Genomic DNA, 18,998 nt, shown 5'->3' on the forward strand with positions numbered 1-18,998 from the left:
CTGGAAGGTTCTGGAAGAACTTGGCCTAGCCCTCTCAGCCCCAGAAGAAGCCACATTAGGGTTCTAACGTCTAGCAATCAGGTGATCCCCTGGCAGCAAGTTGGTATGAGTCCAGAGCCCGTGTATTGTAATTTTCTGGGCTGAGGGAGGAGAAAAGGACTCTTGCCTTGACCTCACGGTAATCTGGAAACATGTAGGGAGCTTGCAGTGTTCAGAGTAATGTGGACCTCTGGTGTATGGCCCTCCCGGGCTGGAGAATTGTAGCCTGGGCCACGGCTTCACCAGCTGTCTGTCTGTGAACTTGTCGGGAGTAAAAAAAAGTCACTCAGTTATCGAGGCTGGCCTGGTGGTGACAGGCAGCCCTGGGACCTGTGGGCATGGGAGGGAGTGTGCAGTGGGGGAGGGCACCTCCCTTAGGACTTTGACTCTGGTCATATGACCCAGTTATGCAGCTGGCCAATGGAAGGGAGAAAATTCTTGGGAAACAATGGATTAAAACAGGTGTGGCAATTCTCAGGGGAACCCGATGTTCCAAATTGGTAGGGATGTCATCTGCCCAAGAGGCTTCGGGCAGAAGGAATGTTGGGCTTAGGGGTCTTGGTTTCTTGGCTAGGTTTCCCCTCTGGTTTTATTAAGTAAGTAAGAAAAAAAAAGCTCTTTAAAAAAGCATATTGGGGTTGTTAATTTCTTTTATTTTTAATTTTTTAAAATTTATGTACATTGGTGCAAGGGGTTTAATCTGGAAGTGGAGTTACAGACAGTTGTGAGCTGCCATGTATGTGCCTGGAATTGAACTCCAGTCCTCTGTAAGAGCAACCAGTGCTCCCAACTGCTGAGCCAACTTTCCAGCCCCTCATTCCCCCATTCAGTATTTTTCTAGCTTAATAAAACTATTCCCAAGTTATGAAAGGAACCTAAGAAAGGCAGGAGGAATCTCCTGCTCTCACCTGGACCCAGGGTCCTAGCTCGTGTTGTATGGTATGGCTTCCCCTCTGTATAACTGGCATGGCTTCCCCTCTGGCCTCTGCTACATGCCTATTATTTTCCTGTGATAACAAATGGTACATGTGTATGCCTTTAATCTGTGTGGCATACAGAGCCTCCCCATTGTCCTGTGACAAGAATGGCAAAAAATCAGTGTGTATTAGTGTCTTAAGGTCTCCATGACAGAAGCAGAAACAAATGCTTATCTACCGGGTGGTATGCAGACTTTATTCTCTTGCTGGTCTGAAGCCAGAGGTCCCAAATCAGGGCGTCATCAGGGCCACGCTGCCTCTGAAGGCTCCTGAGGAAGGGCTTCCTGCCTCCTCTAACTCCTGGCACCTCCGTGCATTCTTTGGCTCGTGGCCACATTGCCCTAATCTCCAATTCTGTCTCCATATTTCCTTCTCCTCATCTTCAGTGTTGCCCTCATCTCCCCTTCTGCCCCACAACCTCATCTTTGCTCTGCCCACAGTGTCCTGCATCTTGTGCTAACATGTTTAACTACAAGAACTCCCCGTCTTCTGTTTCTTACAGTGCATGTGTCACAGGGTTTAGGGGCCACTTGGTTAATCCAGATGATCTCACCCTTAGGTTTTTAATGACACCTGCAGAGACCCTGATTTAAATTAGGTGAAGTTCCAGAATCTGGAGTTTAGGGTGTGGCCATCTTTGTCCTGCAGGCTACTCTCCAACCCACTCACAAGACCTCACCTGACCTTACCCAGAGCCCACGTAAGGCCAGCTCTGGCCTCCTTTCCCCCCACACAGCAGCATGGAATGTGGAGTCCCTGACCGTGCACAGGTGAGGGACTGGCTTTGCAAGGGTTAATCTCAATTACTTTAGATCTACAATCCGCTTGGAGACAAGTGTCTGGGTGTGCCGGTTAGGATAATCGATATGGGAAGACCCGTCCACTCTGGGCAGCACCATTCCCTGGACTGGGATCCTGGACTGTATAAAAAGGAGGAAGTGAATCAAAACCCAGTGCCATTGTCCTTGGCTTCTCAGTCAGCCCTCATTGTCAGCCACGTCCAGAGTGTCCGGTTTGATCACATGCTCCATCAGTCCCAGTCCAGCTGGCCTTAGTGAGTTCCCATTAGATCAGTCCCACCGTCTCAGTGGGTAGACGCACCCCTCACGGTCCTGACTTCCTTGCTCATGTTCTCTCTACTTCTGCTCCTCATGAGGACCTTGGAAGCTCAGTCCAGTGCTCCAATGTGGGTCTCTGTCTCTATCTCCATCCATCGCCAGATGAGGGTTCTATTGGCTTTGTGAGAACCTAGTCTGTTTGGGTGCTCACCTTCCTAGACCTGGATGGAGGAGGAGGACCTTGGACTTCCCACAGGGGCAGGGAACCCTGACTGCTCTTTGTACTGGAGAGGGAGAGGGTAGCGGAATGGGGGGAATGGGGAGGGAAATGGGAGGAGGGGAGGAGGTGAAAATTTTTAATAATAATAATAATAAATAATAAAAGTTTAAAAAAATAAAAAGGAGGAAGAGAGCGGAGCACAGACTTTCTTATGCTCTCGTGATTCTTGTCTATGTGTGATCAGTCGCTTCAGCTCCTGCCGTTATGATTCCCTCATGATCGACTGTACCCTCAAATTCTGAGCTAAAATAAGCCCTTTCTCCCTCCATGAGAGTATTTTACCACAGCAATGGGAAAAGCAACGACCAACAGCCCCCCCCCCTTCCCCATCTACACATATGCTCGGTACTCCTTTCCCATGCTCTCCTCCCCAACACGGGCTTCTTGCATCTTTTGCAGGTCTTGGCTCTCTAGCCATGTGCCCTGCAGTGATGATGATGGCAGGAAGGTACTCTCCTCCTAGCAAGGCAATGCCCAGCCTCTCCCTGGCATCGGCTAAACTGCTTGGGATAAGCATCTTGAAACCCTTGCTCTGACTTCATCCCAGGGGCCTTTTAGCATTTCCGAAGACCTGTTTTTTTTGTCAAGATTTAAAAATTTTTTGATAGCAGATATATTAAAATGCTCTTACATTCCAAAATAAAGTAATTCTCTGTCTCCCCCAAAAAGCCAGAAAGAAGTTTTTATAACTTCGCTTTGGAACCGCTTAGCTTTAAGCTTTATTTAATTTATGATTGGCTATGATTTCTTGGCTTGCACTGTGCATGCTTAAGAATTCTCTGGAAGTGAGAAAAGTCAATCCTCAGATTAGTTTTTGAATGAGATTAAATCTTTATGAATACTAAAGTCAATAATTAAGAAGGGTTAATGGGCATTTAACTAAATATTCATTAATTTAGATCTGGGCAGTTGTGTTTTTCTTTTGTGTGAACATGCCTCTCTTTTCCCATTCTTAATCATTCCTCAGGCCCCCATGGAGCTCGGAGCCCCCAGATTCTGGCCCATTCATTTCTGATTTCTGAGACTCCTCTATTTTTTTTCTTGCTTATCTTTTAATTCCTGCTATGCATTGAGGGTGTTCTCCCCCCTGCATCCCAATCTGAGACCCCAGCTTGTAGGGTTCAGGCTCTATTTTTGAGATGGAAGGGTTGTCTCCTGGTTTCCTACCTGGACTGACTGACTGTGGGTCTCACATCTGCTTTCTCTGTCGCTAGAGCAGTGGCTCTCAACCTTCACCTAATCACACCAGCAAAGACCTTTCCACTGTATCGTGGTGATATAATAGTTCACTTTGATTGCCAACTTGTGTAGGATTTAAAATCAACATGGACACACACCTCTGAATGTTTCTGTGAGGCTGTTTCCAGAGAAAGCGAAGACTTATCTTAAACATAGGCAGCGCCAGTCCATGAGCAGGTGTCCTGGACTGACAAATAGGAAGAAAGCTGAACAGTGGCCTTCTTCTCTCTCTATACTTCCTGATTGTGGCTGCAGAGTGAGCAGCTGCCCCGGGCTCCTGCCGTCATCTCTTTCTTACCAGGATGGAGTGGGCCCTTGTACTGGGAGTCCCTTCCTCCTTTAAGCTTCTTTCATCAGAGAATTTTTCTCATAAGGAGAAAAGCAATGGGTACAGGTGACACAGCTGAACAGCTCATGGATCAGGGTGCAGCTGGACATCGTTGGGTTGTAGGTGCGCGCCTGTCTGCCAGTGGAAGCTGCTGGATGTCTAGCTGGGATCTCCAAACACTCATCCACAGCATATCCAGACTTGGCGACTTCTGAGGCGCAGAGAATCCTGAGGGTCTTTTTATTTTTTATTTTTTATTTTTTATTTTTTTGAGAGAAACAAACAGGCCCAGGTGTGGCATAGTCCAAGAATCAGCACATAGGAGGCTGGAGCTGGAGGAGGATTGTGAGTTTAAAGTTGGCCTGGGATACATAGAGAGTCCCCGTTTCAAAACAAAGCCACGGCAAAAAAGAACAAGTAGACATTTTGAAAACAAAATAAATACTATTTCAGAATAAGTGGTCCAGATCTTTGGTTCCAAGGCCTCTCTGGTCAGTTTCTCAGCATTGCCTACATGGCTAGGATGCCTAGAATGTCATCTCCTCTCATCCATCTGCTACCAGGGCCCTGGATGTGGATGGCATGGTCCGTTGCTCTCTTATCCTTAGGAAGGAGAGAGTGTTCTGCTGCTTTGATCGAGCTGGAGATATCCATCAGGGGAAAGCATGGATGTTTTATGAGGAACAGCCAGAGCCATCCTTGTGTTGGTGTATGCGGTGCCAACAACACGGGGCACAGCAAGGGATAAGGGCAGCACTGTAATGCCGTGGTTTGAACCGATGCCACATGTTGGTGTGCACCCAGCGCTTCCCGCATCCTGTCCCATCATAGATGTGCGGTGAACATTTGCTCAGTGATTGGACAAGTGGACAAGGAGGTCATTCAAGTGAGGGACAATGGGAGAGGCTGGGAACGGAACTTAATTGCTGACTGTTGTTACTACATTTGTTAGCGTGGCCCCCATGGACTCACTAACTGGGAGACTCCAGAAGAGGCAGGTTTTTTAATTAATTTATTTATTTATTAAAAATGTCCACCTCCTCCCCGCCTCCCTTTTCCCTTCCCCTCCCCACCTCCCCCTTTCTCTCTAGTTCTAAGAGCAGTCAGGGTTCCCTGCCCCGTGGGAAGTCCAAGGTCCTCCCGCCTCCATCCAGGTATATAATAGTGAGCATCCAAACAAAACAGGCTCCCACAAAGTCAGTCCATGCAGTAGAATCAAAACCCAGTGCCATTGTCCTTGGCTTCTCAGTCAGCCCTTTGACAGCCACATTCAGAGGGTCCAGTTTGATCACATGCTCCATCACTCCCAGTCCATCTGGCTTTGGTGAGCTCCCATTAGATCAATCCCACCGTCTCAGTGGGTGGACACACCCGTTGTGGTCCTGACTTCCTTGCTCGTGTTCTCCCTCCTTCTGCTCCTCATTTGGACCTTGGGAGCTCAGTCCAGTGCTCCAATGTGGGTCTCTGTCTCTATAAGAGGCAGGTTTTGTTTTGAGTTTTGAGACATGTGCTTGTTCCATAGCTCAGGCTGGTCTGGAACTTATGACACTCCCGCTTCGGTTTCTGGAGTGGCTGGGAACACTGTGACTGGTTCAGAGGAGGAGTAACAATAAAGCAATAAAGCAATAACAGTAGAGAATGGGGGAACTGACTTCTGCTAATTATTGTCTCAGATGATATCACCTGAAGGTTGATTCCATATTCAATTGGTGGTAGTTTTTACTTAGTAATTGGTGTCTTATTAAGCTAGCAGCTGAGCAAGCCGGAGTATGAATTTTAAACACCTTGTTCGGGGCTAGAAGCTTCCACCCTGGCAGTAGATTTCTGTAAGCAGGCAAGATGTGTGCTTGGCTCCTCTAGAGCGTTTGTCTTAGAGCCTCAGAATCAAATGTTAGACAATGACGAGTAGGGACAAGATGGCTGACTCAGTTTCTTCCTTGAGTCCTGGAGAACAGCTCTGGTCTGCAGCAGGCTCAGAGAAGCAGTGCCTGGTTGCTACGAGCTCCTCTGCTTAGGTGGGTCACTGGTTAGGTGTCTAGAATGTTCTTTTCATGATTTACTTGTTCCACCAAGGTGTCAACCTGAAAGGAACTAGGCAGCGCTGTCCCAAACATGGAGGAACCGCTGTGTCCCAGCTAGCTTTAACTGCCAACTTAACATAGCCTAGCATCATCTAAGAGGAGAAGCCTTGACTGAAGCATTGCTTAAATCAGATTAGTCCGTGGCTATGTCTGTCAGGGAATTGTCTTGAAGTAGGAGGGCTCAAACCACCATGGGTAGCATCATTCCCTAGGCAGGTAGTCCTTGGTTGTATAAGAAAGCTAGCTATAAATAAAACAAACCTAAATTTAAAAAAAAAAGAAAGCTAGCTAAGCATGATCCTGCAAGCAAGCCAGCAAGCTGTGTTTCTCTGTGGTTCATGCTTCTAGGTTGTTGCCCTAATTTCACTCAATGATGGATTGTGACCTGGAAGTATAAGCTAAAATAAACTATTTCCTTCTCTATATTGCTTTTGGTCATGGTATTTTCTCAAAGCAATAGAGAAGAAAATAGTTCATGCTGCCAGAGGCTTTCTAGGAGTTTCCATCTGTAAAGCTCTGGGATAAACTAGTGTGATGATGCTACCAGAGCCTTAGGTTGCTAGTGCTCAGAGAATTGGAGGGAGCAGAGCTGTAACTGGCTTTCTTTGGGGCCACCAACCAGCTCCCAAATCATGACATGGAGACTTATTAGTTAGTGCCCCAGACTGGCAGGTGTTTTTACTTAGCTTTCTCTCTCTCTCTCTCTCTCTCTCTCTCTCTCTTTCTTTCTTTCTTTTCTTTTAAGGTTTCAAAGGTACTTTATTTTTTCTTCAGTATGCCATATTTTAGTGACTACATGATTCTTTGACTGGGCATCACTTATAGATTGGTTTTGAAACAATTCCTTGATTATCACACCAGCTGTCATGACTACTGATCTCTCCATTCCTTGTAGGTGACTCTGCCAACAGGTGACAGGTTCCATTCTATCCAATTTATGTTGCTGTATATGTCCATGCAGAAATACAGAAGAGGCCTTCAGCTGCTAATATAGCATTTCCACATTTGTCATGGAAATTAGATGTCTGCTTCTGGTGGCTGTGTTTTGCCACCACTTGCTGAATGCTTTGAACTTGGAGATGGCTTAGTGCTTTTTTGGTCAAAGGACAACATCGCGGAGAAGAAGATGGAACTGCGGTGGATGAAGGGTGCTGCCTCTGTGAAGATTCGTCCCAGCTACCCTTGCAAAGAGCCCTGAAAAACAAAAATCTCACTGTTTCTTTTGTATGTCCTACTCCATCTCTGGCTGGCTGCTGGCTACCTGACTGCCTGGTCCTGGGTATCTCCCTCTATTCCTCCCTTTCTCTCTCTCTCTCTCTCTCTCTCTCTCTCTCTCTCTCTCTCTCTCTCTCTCTCCCCTCTCCCTCCCTCTTTCTCCCTCCCTTTCTCTCTTCTCTCCTCCTACTTATTCTCTCTCCCCCAGCCCTGCCTATCCCTCTATGGCCTAGTTATTGGCCATTTAGCTTTTTATTAGACGAATCAGGTGCTTAGACAGACAAGGCAACATATCTTTACATCATTTAACAAATGCAGCATAAACAAAGGTAACACATCTTTGCCTAGTTAAAGTAATATTCTACAACATAAACAAATGTAATACATCCTTACATAAAGTAATAGCTCACCACACTTCCCTCTTTTTGTCTAAATAAAAGGAAAGGATTTTAACTTTAACATAGTAAAACTATATACAATAAGAACAGTTATCAAGAGTCCTGTCCCAGCCACAGAAGAAGTAAGATGTGACTGCCCTGCTGAATAAGGTACCAAGCTATGTGGCTAGCATAGACAAGAATAATGGGCTAATATAAGTTGTAAGAGTTAATAAGAAGTCTGAGCAACTAGGCCTATCAGTTTATAATTTATATAGACCTCTGTGTGATTTCTTTGGATCTTAATGATTGCGGGAACCAGGCAGGACATAAACCTCTGACAACAGAATGGCATGCCAATATGGGACTGACCAAATCTACTTGAAAGCTTGAGAGAACTCGGGAAGTTATTCTAGATAAAAAAGAATAGAGTTAAACACGGCTTCTTAATAGCAGCATTTTCTCGGGTGGACTCTGCTTTCTAGAGGCAAGCACTCTCATTAAGAGAGGTTTCCTGACTCAGCATTAGCTGCAAAACCTTGCAGCTCTTTTAATAGGTCTTGCCACAAAACACTTAAATGGTGTTGATAAAAAACTGACCATGTGCTTTTTGGCTTTCAGCCATAGCAGGAAAAAAAATCACACTGTTTTAAAATGCTGGCTTTCTGGGTTGTCCTGCCAGGGCAAACTCTGACTCTTTCAGGCAGGAGGTCTGGCGACAGCATTTGAGTGTAGTTTGCGAGCAGATTGCTGCAACTTGCTTGCTGGCAGGGACCTTGAAACGCCATAGAGTTGTGGCAATAAACATGGCTACAGTGAGTACCTCCACCATGAGGCTGGTATCTCAGAAAGCTAAAAAGTGGGCTGGATCCAGCCATCAAAGCCACGGCTTTAATCCTACCCATGTTGCTTAGCAAATTAAAGACTCATGTGGTTAGAAAAAGAGAGAGATATATAAAGACGAATAAAACCTCACTTCTTGGGAATGTGGGCATTGTGTTCTCTAGACTGCTTCCTGTTGTCTGAGGGCAATGGTGTCTTCAGGGGATCCTGAGAAAATTGAGATAATGGCCAAGTTGTGGGAAAATGGTTGTAACATTTGCTGTCTAGTCTCAGAACTGTTACCACGCAGAGGGATCAGTATATACATCACCTGTCTTGTACGTTTTCTTGGCTTATTTTTTTATATCTGCAGCCATGATTTTCAGGTGGTCTCCCCCAGTCACCTCTATTGATCTTGAAGGGATAACCTTTTCCCCATCACAATACATTTTCTGGATTTCCTTTTGAAGTTAAGGCATCCCTAAAGGATCTATGCTGGTTTAATTTAGCAATCCCCTTTACAGTCCCATTTTTCTTAGCAGCTGCTCTTTGCTCATCAGCATTCAAAAAATTCAAAGTCAACGCAGCATCATACAGGATTCAGACTCCCTGTGTATTTTTCATCTTTATGTGGCCTTTTTTTCTTTATATACTTTACTCTCTCTTTAAAGACTTTATTATTTTTAAACTATTTATTTTTTTCCTATGATTCTCTATACCCACTTTCTTTTCTTTCTTAAACCTAAGCACATTTTAAAACATTCTCTAATCTGTTTAAAGGTCACTTCCATCTGGACCTGTCTTCACTGTGTGTCTCTAACCTTTTCTGACTACATGAGCCAAACTTTCAACTGCTAAGCAGCTTTTTGCTGACGACTGACTCTGCCCCGCTAGGGTCCGAGACAGCCGAGCTCTGCACCTGACAAGTCTGGCTGAGAGCTGCGTTCAGTCATCCCAGTCTGGGAAGTTGGTGCCCTGCACTGCGGCAAGTGTTTTTTCTTAGCTTGCGTTCTGCTTGGTGTACTCAAGTGCTCCCTGTAAGGCAGAGCCTCTTAAAGGAGCCTTATCTTTTTTCCCACCAGCTTTCTTAGCCCCATATGGAAATCCGTGCCCCATTTTGGGTTCTGAACGTAGCAGGCTTTCTTTTGGGTCACCAATCAGCTCCAAAATCATGACACAAAAAATTTATTATTTACGAATGCTCTGCCTTATTTTAGGCTTATACCACTAGATGTTATAACTTAATTTACCTGTTTGTCTTCATCTATGTTTTGCCTTGGGGCTTTTTACCTTTCTTTCGTTCTGTATGTCCTACTCTATGTCTGACTGTCAGATAACTGCCTGACTGGTCCCAGGCATCTCCCTCTCTTCCTCTCCCATTCTCTCTCCATCTCTTTTCTCTTCTCTTCTCTTCTCTTCTCTTCTCTTCTCTTCTCTTCTCTTCTCTTCTCTTCTCTTCTCTCCTCTCCTCTCCTCTCCTCTCCTCTCCTCTCCTCTCCTCTCCTCTCCTCTCCTCTCTTTTCCTCTCCTCTCCTCTCCTCTCCTCTCCTCTTCTCTTCTCTTCCTTGTTCTCTCTTCCTGCTAGTCCCACCTATCCCTTTACTGTCAGCTATTGACTGTTTAGCTTCTTATTGGTCTAATCAGCTGCCTTAGACAGGGAAAGCAACACATCTTTACATTGCTAAACAAATGCAGTATAAACAAATGTAACCTATCTTTACATAGTTAAAGTAATATTCCATAACACAGAACTTGTGGGATGTTTGTTGTGGTGTATTTTCAAACTGTGCAAGAGTATGAAGTTGCGTTGGACCATCATTTCTCTTCAAGTTTTGTGATAGGTCACATGTTAACTAGTGACTGAATAAATGTTTTTTTTTTAAATTAAATTTTGTTTTATTTAGTGGTGTGGTGTGGTGGTGATAGTGAGGTGTCTGTATATATATATATATATACGCACACACATATATTCATTCTGTGGTACATGAATGGAAAGCAGAGGACAATTTGTAGGGGTTAGTGATCACCTTCTACTGTGCCAGTCAAAACTGGGGTTTGAACTCAGATCATCAGACTTGGCTATAGGTGCCTTTATCCACTGAACCATCTCCCTGGCCTGGCAAATGCTTCTTGAGACTGGTGTAAAATGTTCCTGAGTGATTTGACCTCTGAGATTTATAGGATGACAGCAGGGAGTCACACAGTTTGTTTTCGGAACCTCTGACATTTTGGGTCAGATAGCTCTTTGTGCTGGAGTTGGGGATTTGTAGGATAATTAACACCCCTGGCTCCTACCCCCTGGATGCTAGGAGCATTTCCCAATCCCACTTACTAAATGCCTCACTGGGTAGTGATCAGAACGAGTTTATTCTTGGCTGAGAACCTCTGGGTGCTACTATAGTAGGTGCAACAGGATTCCTGGGACAGTTTGATCCAGTGTGCACAGTTATTCCTCTGATAACTCTTAAGAAAATCTTTATAAAGTATAGCCAACAGGTAATGCTCTTGTCCCTGTTTGACTCACTCAGTAAGTAGGGGCCATCTGCCCTGACTAAGCCCTGCAGAAACAGCAGTGCAAAATGCAGGCGTGGTGCTGTTCCCAGGAGCTGACATTTAGGGAGAGCAAGGAAGTCAAGAAAGGACTGTGTTAGGTCAAACATTCAAGGACTGGCCTTTTGAACGGTAGCATCTGAGGTGAGGTCCAAGGGACAAGAGGGTCCAGCTAGGTGATTCTGGGAGCTTGGTGCTTCGGGCAGAGGCAGTAATAGGTGCAAAGGTCATGCAACAGGAGAAAGAAGGCTCTTGGGGTCAGAGGTGGGCAAGGAAGGGTGAAGAAACTGTGTTGTGGGGAGACAGAGACCCCTGTTGAGGTGGAAGGTGGTGGGCAAATTCTAGGAATTGTGTATATGATTATATATGTAACAGGTACACAATTTTCAAGTATTCTATTATATAACTGTACTGGCTGATGTTGTATGTCAAGTTGACCCATGCTAGAGTCATCAGAGAGGTAGGAGCCTCAGCTGAGGAAAGGCCTTCATGAGTTCTAGCTGTAAGACATTTTCTCAATTAGTGATCAGTGAGGGAGGGCCCAGCCCATGGTGGGTGGCACCGTTCCTGGGCTGGCGGTCCTGGGTTCTATAAGAAAGCAGGCAGAGCAAACCAGTGTAAGCAAGTCAGTAAGCATCGTTCCTCCATGGCCTCTGCATCAGCTCCTGCCTCCAGATCCTTCCCTGTGTGAGTTCCTGTCCTGACTTCCTTTGATGATGATCAGGGATGTGGACCTGTAAGACAAATAAACCCTTTCCTCCCCCCGAGTTGCTTTTTGGTCCTGGTGTTTCATTGCAGCAATAGAAAACCTAAGTAAAACAACTTGGTAACAAGTTGGTACCTGGGACTGGGGTATTGCTGTGATAGGCCATGCTTTTGTTTGGAGTAACATGGACTTCAGGAGTTTGCGTTAGGAAGGCAGAGGAATGCTTCAAGCACTGCTTCATGAGTCATCCTAGTAGGAACATAGAATGCAGTGGTGTAAAGAGTTATTTAAACTGTGGTTTCCTGGTTTCAGAGGAGAAGAATATTAATATGTGGCTTAGAAATAGTTCTTGTGGTATTTTGGTGAAGAATGTGGCTGCTTTTGGCCCTTGACCAAAGAGTCTGTGGCAGGCTAAAGTGAAGAGATTTGGATTAATTCTGTTGGCAGAGGAAATCTGGAAGCAGCCTAGTATTGACTCTGTCATGTGGTTACTAGTATTCATGCTTAGAAAGATTTATAATGAAAAGGAGCAAGCTGAGGAGAAAAAGAACACCAGGAAGTGGAATGGAACTAAATCCTGTGTTCAAGGAGATAAACAGATTAAGAAATGGAATAAAGGGTGTGATGACCTCAGGGCAAGTTCACACCCAGCTGAGTTTCCAATTTATGGAAAGGAATTAAAGAAAAGTTTCGAGCAGGATGTGGTGGCGCAGGCCTTTATTTCCAGTACTCTAAAGGCAGAGGCTGGCAGAGCTCTGAGTTTATGGCCAGCCTGTTCTACAGAGCAAATTCTAGAACAGTCAAGCGTAGGCAGTGATGGTAACCATGGAAAACAGAAAGCTGGCAAAGATGTAATTGAATGAGGGTCCATGTTCCAGCCCCAGTAAGCAGCAGACCTTGGCAGCTTTGGCTACATGGTTCTGGCTTTAGAGTTAAGGATAGAAGAAATGGGTTATGGAATTTACCTCTGCACCTAAAGAAACTTGCGGAACTCGGGTTTGTGTCAGGGGTGTCCCTCATTGGAGGCTTAGAGAGGCCATTGTGTGAAGCTGTGAAGATGAAGCCTGGTTTGCCTCGGAGACCCCAAGATGTTGGAGATGCCAAAGTCTGGGATACCTGCCGAGGAAAGCTGCTAACAGGAGTGGAACCAGCCCAAGAGAAAAACGGTGTGTTGTAGTCAACAAAACGGAAAGGAATTTGGAGTTTGCCCAGCTGGTGGTTGGTTTTGCTTTGGTCCAATATTTTCTCGCTATGGTCCCTTCCCTATGTTTTGAAATGGTAACATATTTACTGTGCCATTATATGGAAGTATCTAGTCTGCTTTTTGATTTTACAGAAGATTATAGTTTAGAGATTGCTTGAATCTCAGAAGAGACATTGAACTTTAGACTTTTAAATAAATTTGAGACTGCTATAGACTATGGGGACTTCTGAAGTGGGACTGAATGAAGTTTTGCATTGTGATATGGCCACAAAGCCTTTGGGGTCTAGGGAATGGAATGTGTTGGTTTGGATAGCTCCCAAAGGGAGATGGCACTATTAGGAGGTGTGACCTAGCTAGAGTCGGTATGGTCTTGTTGAATGAAGCAGACTTTGAGGTCTCATATATGCTCAGGCCACACCCAGTGAGACAGACCACTTCCTGTTGCCTGCACAAGATGTAAAACTCTCAGCTGCCTCTCCAGGACCATGTCTGCATACAGACTCCCATGTTCTACCATGATGATAATGGACTAAACCTCTGAAACTATAAGCCACCCCATTAAATGTTTTCCTTTTTAAAAGTTGCCATGGTCATGGTATCTCTTCACAGCAGTAGAAACCAACCCAAATAAGACAATATCATATAAATAAGTTTTTTTCAAACTCCCTAAGCGAATGGTAAAGACTGTAAACCTTCCAAACTTCAATAGCACATCAGCTTCCCATTCTATTCACTTCTGTGGTCCCCACATACAGATATGAGAGCTAGCTTTAGCTGGGCTTATTGTCCACCATAGGCCACCCAGAGTCGGAGTTTCTACCCAGTTCCCATGCTGTGTAGCATGATTAGTAAAAACCCAGAGACAGATACTGGGGTTCAACTCGAAGGTTAGAAAAGTAAAACAGTCAGTCATTGGCTCTTACCTCAGTCTGAAATGACGATCCTGCCTCCAGAAATCTTTAGAATGAGACTGTGTTTGAGAGCTGTCTCCTCCCATTTTATATTCTTCTCTAGTGCTGGGATTAAAGGCGTGAAACACTACTACCAGGTTTCTATGGCAAACTAGTATGGCTACTGGGATTAAAGGTATGTGTCCCACTGCTTGATCTGTAAGGCTGACCAGTAGAACTGTTTTACTCTCTGATCTTCAGGCAAGTTTTATTTATTAAAATGCAAATGAAATATCACTACATTTCCTCCCTTTTGTCTAAAAAGGCTATATCTAATATAAGAAAACTATATACAACAAGTACAATGACTATATACATTATATTCAGGCAATAAATACATCAACAACGGCTAGTCCATTTGCATTTGACAAATTCAGAGAAAATACTCCACATCTACCCTAACTTGGTGAGTCCAAAATCTTGGACTAATTTACTTTCTATCATAACTTGCTTTCTGCATCAGGTAAACAAGGAAAACTATAACTATTACTATCTAGTCTTCAAATCCCTCAGAAATCCAAGAAGGAGTTAATATTAACTGTGTAAGCAGAAAGTATGAACAAGCAACTTCCAAAAAATGTGAGAAATAACAGAAATAGCTGGCTGCCTGGACAGTGACCCAAAGTTCCTCTGAAACATGGGACATTTATCTTTGACCTATAGGCCCAGCATATCTGATAGAATTTTCTGTGAAGCAGGATATTCTGAAGTACTCTTCCTCCTTGTCTTGGCAATGTTTGGCAGTCACCTTCTTTTGTATTTTGCTTATCCAATTAGTACAGCAAACTCAGCAGTTGAGGCAAGGACATGTTCTTGTCCAGTGGCTTACTTTTGCCACAAAGAAAGTAAATTCCATGTGGAGTTTCTTTGCTGCCCATTGTCTTCCCTGAAGTACATTGGTGCTTCTAGGGGCAGACATGTTTCATTGTCATACAAAAGAGTCTATGTTATTAAAACATCTTAAATTTCATATTCTGTAGATCTCTGAAGTGTTTGAAGATGACCTGTCTATCTAAAATATATCTTTGTTTGACCTTGAAACATACACAATGTAACTAAATTACTAACCTGCATTTCCTTATTATCCTAAACAGTTGGTAATAATAACTTTTAAAGACTAGTAATTTGCATTACATTGTTAAATGAGCTCTATAGGAACAGTACCTTGAACAAGGTTAGAAACATATGTATGGTATGTTTTAATGAAATTAATCTCAAATTTGTATCAATATACAGAATTTGTATACAATATACCCAAGTTCAATTCAATGTAAAATATTTAAAACTAGCCATTGCTTTTTAAAAGTAGATTCAATAATCTACCTTTTTATCTTACCATATCTATATCTTCCCTTCTTTCTTTTCAGAGTAGATTCAATAATCTACCCTTTTATCACCATATTTATACCCCCTTTTATTCCTTTTCAAAGCAAGAAACTTGAATCTAATTACCCTTGTTTAGTTTTTTCCCTGACCGTTACCAATAACAATTTGCAACCCACACCTAAACAATGACAAATATCCATAATCCATTGAAGGACCAAAAGCCACTCTTGGGAACGTGGGCATTGTAACATGTGGGCTGGCTTGCTAGTTGGGGTTTCCATCCTGCTCAGTTCCCCCAGCCAGTAAGCCCCAAAGAAAATCACACAGAGAGTCTGCATTACTTATAAACTGATTGGCCCCATTAGCTCAGGCTTCTTATTAGCTCTTGTAGCTTATATTAACCCATTGTTCTTATCTATGTTAGCCACATGGCTCAGTACCCTTTACAGCGGGGCAGGTCACATCCTGCTTCTTTGGTGTCTGGGTAGGTGTACAGAGGGAACTTCCTGTTTCCCAGAATACTTCTGTTCTTATTGCCCCACCTCTACTTCTTGTCTGGTTGACCCACCTATACTTCCTGCCTGGCCAATCAGCGCTTATTTAAAACATGATTGACAGAATACAGACAGAATTCTCCTGCACGAGGGCATTGTATTCTCAAATTTATTTCCTGCTGTCTGGGTATGATAGTATCTTTAGGGGATGCTGAAAAGAAAAATTTTTGGTTAATTATCAAGTCCTGAGAGGTGTACTTTATCATTTATTGTCCAGTCTCTGTGTAATGGGAAAGTGCAGGTCTTGTTTCAAGTACTGGCTAGAGTAGTCTGCGAGGCTGGATCATCTCTACTAACCACCTGGAAATTGCCCTCAGCAGTTTGTAGTCCAAAGCTGATCTTTAAGTGTTGCTATCAGCTGAATGGCATTATATGAACTGGGTGGAATCATTGTGGGGCCCCATCTTCTTCCTGGAGACTTCAGAGACAACTGCAGGAAAATTTATTGTTCACTGTGGAAAACTTAAACGTTATTCACCTCAAAAGGAAAAGTTTGAATTTTGACAGACAAGTATTCAAAGAACGGTACCATAGTGACAAAAAGAGGTATGGGAAAAAGTAGAATTTTTGAAAGCAGAGTTTTGATAACCTTAATCCCTAGATTTTTATTTTCCTTTTGTCCCACACCAGGTGGTTCTCCTAATATGAGAAAGAAATTCTGAGTTTTTCTTTTAACAGTATGCTTGGATTTAGAGAAAGAGAGAGCCACAGTCCACCTCCAAAGCCAGTTTTGATCTTTAAGTGAATTGGGATTACTATTATATTGAGAAATAAGGACATATGTATGTTTAGGTAGTGAGATTTTACCCTGCAGAGAATATTAGTATCAAAAGTCAGATCTTTTGTTTTTGTTTTTTTGAGACAGGGTTTCTCTGTAGCTTTGGAACCTGTCCTGGCACTAGCTCTTGTAGACCAGACTGGCCTTGAACTCACAGAGATCCACCTGCTTCTGCCTCCTGAGTGCTGGGATTAAAGGTGCGTGCCACCACTGCCAGGCCAGATCTTTTTTTTTTTGGCTTGGTGATTTTTTTTTGATAGTTATCTTTATCGTTTTTTCTTCTTTAGGCATCTAGATGTCCAAGGTCTCTTGACTTCTCAAAGTACTTCCTATTTTCCTGCAACAACAATAACAGAACCCTGCCCCAACCCTTGTGAGGTTTCCTTACAACTTCTAGGAATGTCACCCCTCTGGATGAGCTTCCATTTCTCTTTATCAAGAGGTTTCTCCTTTTCAAACTGAATCTTTATTAATTTTGATGGTATCCATAGCTTTTCTTCTCCTGTGGAACCAAGAGCCAAAACCCCTTCTCCAACATAGCACATCTCCTGATTTTCATTCTGAGCTCAACACATCATTGAAGCACACCAGCTGATTTAATTCAAAAGGTTTTCTCTTGTCCAATGCCTCTCTGCGGCTGTGTCCCTTTCTCATTAGCATAAAGAAAATTCAAAGTTGACAAAGCATTGTGCCATCTACTTCTGGGGGTGTTTGCCATCCTTTTCTGTTTGTTTAACATAGCCTTTAGAATTGATTTGATCTTTCTATAACTGTCTGTTGTGTGGTATACCTGTAATACACTTTATATTATAATAAGCAAAAACGGTTTCATTTTCTTGTTGGAGCACTGTCTATTTTTATTTGGGCAGGTGTACCCATGATGTCCATAACTTCTAGTAAATGTTCAGCCTTTTCTGATCTCAAAGCAGTTGCCCACTAAAAATCTGAATAGGTATCAATGGTGTGGTGTACATATTTTAATTTTCCAAATTCTACTAAATGGAACGTATTCATCTGCCAGATTTCATTCCTTCGAGTATCCTTTGGCTTATTTCCTGCAGGTAGCAGTGTTTGGTTGTATAAAGAGCAACTAGGACATCTCCTTATCCTTATAATTTCCTTGGCTTGTTGCCATGTGCTAGAAAAGTCCTTTTTAAAACATTTCTATTGACATGATTTTTTTAATGAAATTCTGATACCTTTAACACATTTCCAAACAATAACTGATTGATTTCTGTATTAACTTGTGCTAGAGGACCTAGCAGATCTGTATGGGATCAGATGTATTTTATATATATGGGATGATGCCTATTCCTGATTATATCTTGTACCTGAATGAATAATAAAGTCAATTCTGCATCATCTGCTATAAATTCAATGGTTTCAATATGTGAAACAACTCTTTCTGCATATTATGAATCAGTAACTATGTTGAGAGGTTCTTTAAAATCCCTTAATACCATGAGAATAGCATATAATTCTAATTTTTGGACAGAATCCTAAGGACTTAGTTCTACTTTACTTAAATTTTCTAATTTGTAACCTACCCTTCCTTGTTTGCATCAGTATAGAATGTAGGGGCTCCAGTTACTGGTGTATCCTGTACAATGTGAGAAAAGATTCTCTTGCTTTTGGGATAGTTGTTAATCTCTCCCAAAAACTTCCTACAAGCTCTTTGCCAGGGTTCACTTTCTGCCTATATTTTGTTAATTTCATCAGTAGTGAATGGTACTGCCATTTCTCCTGGTTCTATCCCTGCTAGTTGACGAAGCCTCAATTTTCCTTTTAGAATTAACTCAGAGACCTTATCCATAAGTTTTTAATTTTTTTACTCAGTTTATGTGGTAAAAAGATCCATTCTAAGATAATCTCTTCCCTCTGCATTAGAATTCACTACAATACTGTATCATACAGTAGTATATTTTGATCATATTCTTTTCCCTCCCCCAAGTCTTCCACAATCCTCTCCATTTCAATACCTACTCACCTCTATGCTCTCTTTCAAAAACAAAAAGCCAAAACAAGCAAGCAAACAAAAATACCACCAAGACATTAAGTACCAAAACAGAACAGAAACTTCACACACACACACACACACACACACACACACACACACACACACACACACAAAGACACGGGTCCATTTTGTGTTGGCCAACTTCTGGTCATGGGGTTCCATCCTGGAGTGTAGTTGATATGTCCAGGGACACTCTGTCAGAGAAATAGACTTCCCTTTCCCAGCAGATGTCATTGCAGGTAGCTGCTTGGTCAGGAGTCGGGCTTTGTGTCCATGTTCCCTTCTGCACTGGGCACTTTACACTTAGGCAAATGTGCAAGGGGCTTATGAAAAGTTTTCTGTACCCCGATATTAAGTCTCTCTGCAGATGCAATAAATCAGATCAGGCCAAATTAATAAGACCAGGTTTAATCTGAACAAAGCAATTCCCGAGTGGTCTCCAGGGGAAGGAGAAACCACTTGGCAGTCTAGGGTGTCTTAAATACCCTATAGGAGTG

At 43.0% G+C, this 18,998-nt stretch overlaps 1 protein-coding gene and 1 pseudogene across 1 annotated transcript in view; one reads left to right on the top strand and one right to left on the bottom strand.

Moving 5' to 3' along the window:
- Window positions 1–18,998, top strand: part of Slc39a11 (solute carrier family 39 member 11) — a 442,672-nt gene that overhangs the window by 68,427 nt on the left and 355,247 nt on the right. The gene's annotated exons all lie outside the window — the stretch shown is intronic.
- Window positions 6,873–8,219, bottom strand: LOC125407810 (cytochrome c oxidase subunit 7B, mitochondrial pseudogene; annotated as a pseudogene).

Source organism: Myodes glareolus, chromosome 9 (assembly GCF_982192425.1).
Source record: "Myodes glareolus chromosome 9, mMyoGla1.1, whole genome shotgun sequence".
In the NCBI taxonomy this organism is placed as follows: domain Eukaryota; kingdom Metazoa; phylum Chordata; class Mammalia; order Rodentia; family Cricetidae; genus Myodes; species Myodes glareolus.